The sequence below is a fragment of the Amblyomma maculatum genome, chromosome 4, assembly GCF_055883805.1.
Source record: "Amblyomma maculatum isolate TAMU_Amacu chromosome 4, ASM5588380v1, whole genome shotgun sequence".
Lineage (NCBI taxonomy): Eukaryota > Metazoa > Arthropoda > Arachnida > Ixodida > Ixodidae > Amblyomma > Amblyomma maculatum.
This window is the reverse complement of record NC_139347.1, coordinates 114,212,852-114,218,979: the sequence shown is the minus strand read 5'-3', so window position 1 is coordinate 114,218,979 and position 6,128 is coordinate 114,212,852.

Genomic DNA, 6,128 nt, shown 5'->3' with positions numbered 1-6,128 from the left:
AAAGCAAAGAGCAGTGACGACACATGGCCGGACTCGAACAGCGCCGCCGCCGCTTCCGGCCGTGCCCTGAGAAAGAACTCCGCTTCTGCTCGCTTTACTCGATGGCTTCTTCGTTGGTGCATGTTACAATTACCTCACCGGTGTACGTATGGAGACTGCCTGCTAAACACAGGCCCTAACAGCATGCTTGCACAAGTGTAGTGCTTACGGCAACGGTGCCTGTCGATGGCGCGCCGGGAACATACTGCACCGCTCCCCGCCTACCCTAGACGTCGCTAGCCCTAGCTGGTTTCACATCGAAGCGCCAGCGAAAGGCGCTTCGGAACGAGCTAACACTGTAAAAAACGTCGGAGTTTGGCGCCGCTTTACTGGCAAGCCCATCTCTTAAAATAATTTCTTGCTTTGCGCGACGCCTTCAGCAGCGGAGCTAGCTGACATCAGGTGCGTCGCATCGGGCAGCAGCTGTCGGGAAAAAAAAAAGTTCGCTTGTATCACTGTACTTATTCTACAGGACCTCCGTATTGGCCGAATAATCCTCGCAATTTAATCGTGACTGATAGTCCTTTGTACAAATAGCTATGTAAGCGAATGAGCAGCGATGACTTGGGAGCCGATCGCGGCAGCCATGGCTTTACAAAACCAGATTGCCTTGACTGCGCCAGATGGCGCCACATGCTTGGACGGCGGCACGCAGGCCTGCTGCGTCGGGACCAATCAGCGCGTGAACAGGCGTGAGCACGGGAGCCATCGGGAGAGCTTACGGGTTACGGTGGCCGATCGCATCATTACTAAAACATTTTTTTAGAAAAGCTTGGCTCACAGCGTTGGCCAACCGGACTGATAAAGCAGCATCTTTACGGTTCCTTTGTTCAACATTCCTACCAGTTGACATCTCCTGCGCGTCAGCCCACCAAGCTTTCGTGGCTGCTGCTGATTCCTGCTTCGTCGCTTGAGTCGCAGGCGAGCGGGTCGGGATTAAAGTGCCCGGCAATGTTAGCAACATCCACGTTATTGGGCGAAACAACGTCGCAGTACTAATTATGCTACGCTGAAGCGCTGCTCGACGACGATATTTTCGTGCAAGTGCGACAGCAAGCAGACGAAAAACGCGACCCGAATGCATCATCAGATTTTGTGTTTACGCGATCACCAACCTTGCCAGTAGGGGGCGCTCGTGTGGCGTTCTCGTATCTTTGACGTCATCGTGCGCTCGTGTCTGGAGAGATCGAAACCGAAACTGGCCCTGATAAGTGCACTGATAACAAATTAATTGATCTGTGCTGGGGCTTTTTCGGTCGCAGTCCCTCTGTTTTGGACCACTGTGGATCGATTAAAGCAAAAATACCTGAACAGAAAATGTAGGTGTCTATACTCCTTTAAAGAGAAGCGATCGGTGATGAGGGACAAATCCGTCATTGAACAAGTACGTAAAAAGAAGCATGTGGAGAAACACACGAGTAGAGAGAAGCCGTCGTGGGAGAAGTGGACTGAGCATGCAAGTAGAGAGAAGCCGTCGGTGGAGAAACAGAGGTCCGTTACGACCGAGCACGCGAGTAGAGAGAAGCCATCAGTAGAGAAGTCGGTCAGCAACGCTTGTAGAAGATTCATGATAGCTACTAAGCAACCGCGTAAAGACCACGTTCAGACGCAAATTCAAAGCCCACCGTTGTTCAAGAAACAGTTATCCTTTCCACCGAGCAAGTTCAGAATAAAGAAGCTATATCTTCAGTAAAGACTGCCGTTCCTTCCACAGAGCAAGAAGAGCAGGCTCAGAAGTAGAGGAAAGAAGCTGTTACACATAAGCCCGTCGTTGTATCTTCAGTAAAGACTGCTGTTCCTGAGCAAGTTCAGAAGTTCGTCGTAGCTGTCGTTCCTGAGAAGTCCGCCGTCGTTCTAGAAACAGTCGTCGTTCCTGAGCAAGTTCAGAAGTCCGCCGTCGTTCAAGAAACAGTCGCCGTTCCTGAGCAAGTTCAGAAGTCCGCCGTCGTTCAAGAAATAGTCGCCGTTCCTGAACAAGTTCAGAAACCCGTCTTAGCTGTCGTTCCTGAGAAGTCCGCCACCGTTCCTGAACAAGTTCAGAAGCCCGTCGTAGCTGTCGTTCCTGAGAAGTCCGCCACCGTTCCTGAACAAGTTCAGAAGCCCGTCGAAGCTGTCGTTCATGAGAAGTCCGCTGCCGTTCCTGAGCAAGTTCAGAAGAAAGAAGCAGTTACACATAAGCCCGTGGTTTCCGCCGTTCCTGAGCAAGTTCAGAAGAAAGAAGCAGTTACACATAAGCCCGTGGTTTCCACCGTTCCTGAGCAAGTTCAGAAGAAAGAAGCAGTTACACATAAGCCCTTGGTTTCCGCCGTTCCTGAGCAAGTTTCGAAGCCCATTGTAGACGTCGTTCCTGGGCAAGTTCAGAAGAAAGAAGCCGTATCGTCGATGGTCGTCGATTCAACGGAACGTGTTGAGGATCAGAAGTCGGTGGTGGCACTAGAATCCGCATCTATCACCGCAGTCGACCACACTAGGAAGACAAAAGATCATAAGCCCACATCTGTCACCCCAGTCGATCACAACCCCAACAATTCGGTTGTTAGCAGCAACTGTGTCGAAAAGAGTCGTCACACAAAAGTCCGTCGCAGTAGCTGAGGACGACGAGATCGTGGTAGACATGGACGACGAATATGCTGAACTGATACCTAGTTGCAAAGAAAACGAAACTGGGGGGAAAGTAGAATCGTCTAGTCATAGCAAAAGCAACGACGTCAGTGACGAGGACAGAAGAGGACATAGCATAAACGAGAGTAAAAGAAAACGCGGCCGTAGTAGTAGCAACATCAGAAGTAGCGTCGCCAGCAGCAGCAGTAGCAGCGACGAGGATAGAAGACGCCGTAGAAGCGAGAGTGGAAGAAAACGTGACCGTCGCAGCAGCGAAGAAAGAAGCAGACGGTACTACAGGAGCAGAAGTAGTAGTAGTAGTACCGACAGTTATCACCGTCGTCGTTACAGGAGCAGAAGTAGTAGTAGTACCGACAGACATCACCGTCATCGTTACAGGAGCAGAAGTAGCAGCTCCAAAAGACATCACCACCGTCGTTCCTACAGAAGCCGGAGCAGAGGAAGGTCCGACAGGTATCGTGTAACCGATAGACATTGCCGTCGTCGCAGTAGCAGCAGCAGTAGACTACGAAATTACAGAAAATGCAACATGTCGGACTCTCACGCTACAATTAAGAGGGCGTCCCCTACTCTGGTAACGGATGAAGAGCCTAAGAAGGTAAAGATGGACCAGCAGGTTACTGAGAAACTCGTTGAAGAAATGGAAGCTTCGTCTGAGCAGCAGCGTGCCGAAGAGGATGTTCAGGAACAGGTTCAGGAACGGGTTCCAGAACATACTGAGCAAGCTCAGGAGCCGACTGAGGAGCAGGCTCCAGATGCTTCTACCAAGCAAGAACGGGAACAGCTTAAAGAAGAACAGATTCAAGAACAGGACCAAGAGGCTTCTTCCCCCGAGCAAGAACAGAGTGAGGATAAGCAAGAGCGTCCAGTAGCTCATTCTGCGGACGACGACGACGAAGAGGAAAACGTCGTCACCATCGACGCCATAGAAGGTGAAGAGGATGAAGAACAAGACACCAATACTACCAATAAGAGTGTTGATAATAAATAATGTTCGTCGTGTTATCTAGTCTTTGTGCTATATAAGACGAGAGCGTGCGTGCGTGCGAGTATGACTCGAACATAACATGGAAGAGCCCACTTGCACCCCGCTCTCGGGAACGGTACCCACACCCCCACGCCTCGCATTACCCGCGAGCCGTACAATGCCGAGCGTTTGCGTCGAGTTAGGCGCCGCTTGACGTTTCGTAGTATCGAATGCACTCCCATTGCGAATCGAGCGCGAGCGGACATTGTGATGCGAGTAATTCGCATGCCTAAAAGCATACCAGAGTCCGCGCTGCGGCGCATCAGACGTAGACTGCAACTGGACGACGACCGTGACCAGAGAAAAGAAGAAGCAGAAGAGCAGCAGCTCGAACGCTCTACAGGCTCTTCCATAGAAGATACAAGACACTGCAGTGAACAATAAAATGTCTTTATTCTCCATCGGTAGAGGCATCGTCTGAGTCGAACTTGCTGCGGGTGAGCGTCGCACGATGTCCCCCGAGCAGCACTTGCGATTCGTAAAAGGCTCTAATGAGAGTGATTATGTTGGCATATACTCTAGCGTTCTCGTTTCCATTTCCATCTTTGATCACGCGAAACGTAATGCACGTGTCAATTGCGCACAATATATTTACGTGCACGTCTTTCGTTGGATCGTAGTGCGATACACAAGGAAGGTTGGCAGACAATCCACTTGCCACACCACTACTCGTTCCTCTTTCGGGTAGACAGCCGGAGTAATAATGGCGCTCGTCAGCCAGTTGCTGTTGGTTCTGCTGCTGCTGGGTCGTCGCCGCGGTGGTGCGGCCGAAATTTGTAAAGACAGTAAAGAAATTGCGTAGAAACGACCCCCAAGTGTGCGTATTGTTGTTGCCCGTCATTGAAGCGGCAGCAGCAGCCGCAACTTTCTGAGCCTTGCGCGCTCGTATCCTGTTTATGGAACCTGCGTCTACCATAGCAGCCGAATTCTTGACAACGTTCACGAATTCCCGAGCGGGAACTCTATCGGTAATGCAACTGTACCAGTCGTCGTGTTCGTTGTCTGGAGTACCGTTGGGATCTCTGTAAACGATAGTGTACATGGCAACGTGCGGTTCCATATTCTTCGCGAGACGGTGGTGTTGTTGCTGCTGCTGCTGCTGCTGTCCAGGCACCCATCGCGCTGTTGGGGGTAGACATTTTATTTTAAGCAGCAGTAGGATCGCCCACCCAACGCGAGTATTGTTGCGCGTAATCTCTCGTATCGTGCAGGCTGAAAGCAGACACCTCCGGTGCATACGTGAAGGTAATGGAAGCATTGTCTGCGTTTTCGAAATGCACGGTGCTTGTATAGTCATTGACGCTGTCATTTACGTAAGTCATTTCACCATCTAAGTTGTACGAACCGAGCAACGCTCTGTCTTCCTCGTGTAACGATTGAAATAGAGTGTCTACTCTAGGAATTGCGAATTTCGCCGGAGAATACATTACGCGATTCCACGTGTCATCTACGTCCAACCCGGTGAGAATAGCGTCCACAAGACCGAAAGTGAATGTCGCAGTCGCCTTTACGGCAGTTATCTGTTCTTGCGTACCGACTTCGTTCCCTTGCAGCGCACGTACGCCACTGTCCTTAAGCGCCGCATCGACCGTGCGTGCAGACGCGTCCCCGCCACGGGAGCCGAGATAAGAGATCGCGTTCTCTCGGAGGAATTCCTTTACTTTCTGTATTAATTTCGTTTCCACGTTCGCGTCGTAGTTTGCCGCGTCAGCGACATTCTCTTTCATTTTCTTCACAAACTTGTCGCGCACCTCGTCGGAGACGCATCCGCTTTTAGAGATCAGGAATGCGAGTATAGGTGGTATGACTGCGTTTTCCACTATGTTCTGCATTTCTGCTCGCACATTTTTCACCTTGTATAACGTCGACAACAGCTTTCCAGCAGCGAATACTTCGTTTCCGTAAGCCATCTTTAACGCTTCGCAGTTGTCTAGCCACCGCGGACTGTGCACTAGCTGCGAAAGCAACGAGTCTGGGATCGAAGCGGCCACTTGCTCGACGGGACGCTTGTCCACAAACACCTCTCTGAGCATGCGAATCGGTATGCGCGTCTCTGTGACGCAAATCGCAACCACGCATAGCGGTAGCAATGGATCCCAGTTTGGACCGCCTCCTTTAGCGAATATGGAAGGTGAAGGTTGTTGGGGTGGTTGTAGGAGTTCGGGAGCTTGTATTGGGCGTGGAAACCAGTAACCCAGACCCAATTCTAATGCTTCTTGATCTAACGTTTTACGGCTCTGTTTGTCTACGATGTTCCATCCGTTCGGAATTGCTGGAACGTGTTGATACACGCTTTTCAACTTTATTGGCAACAGCGGAGGTCCGCCGCTTGGATTAATTAATTGGTGTCGTAGATTGAATAGCCACGCTCGAATCGCGAGGCGAAGTCGCTGCTGCGGTCGCTGCTGCAGTCGCTGCCGTGAGCCGGGCATTTTTTATC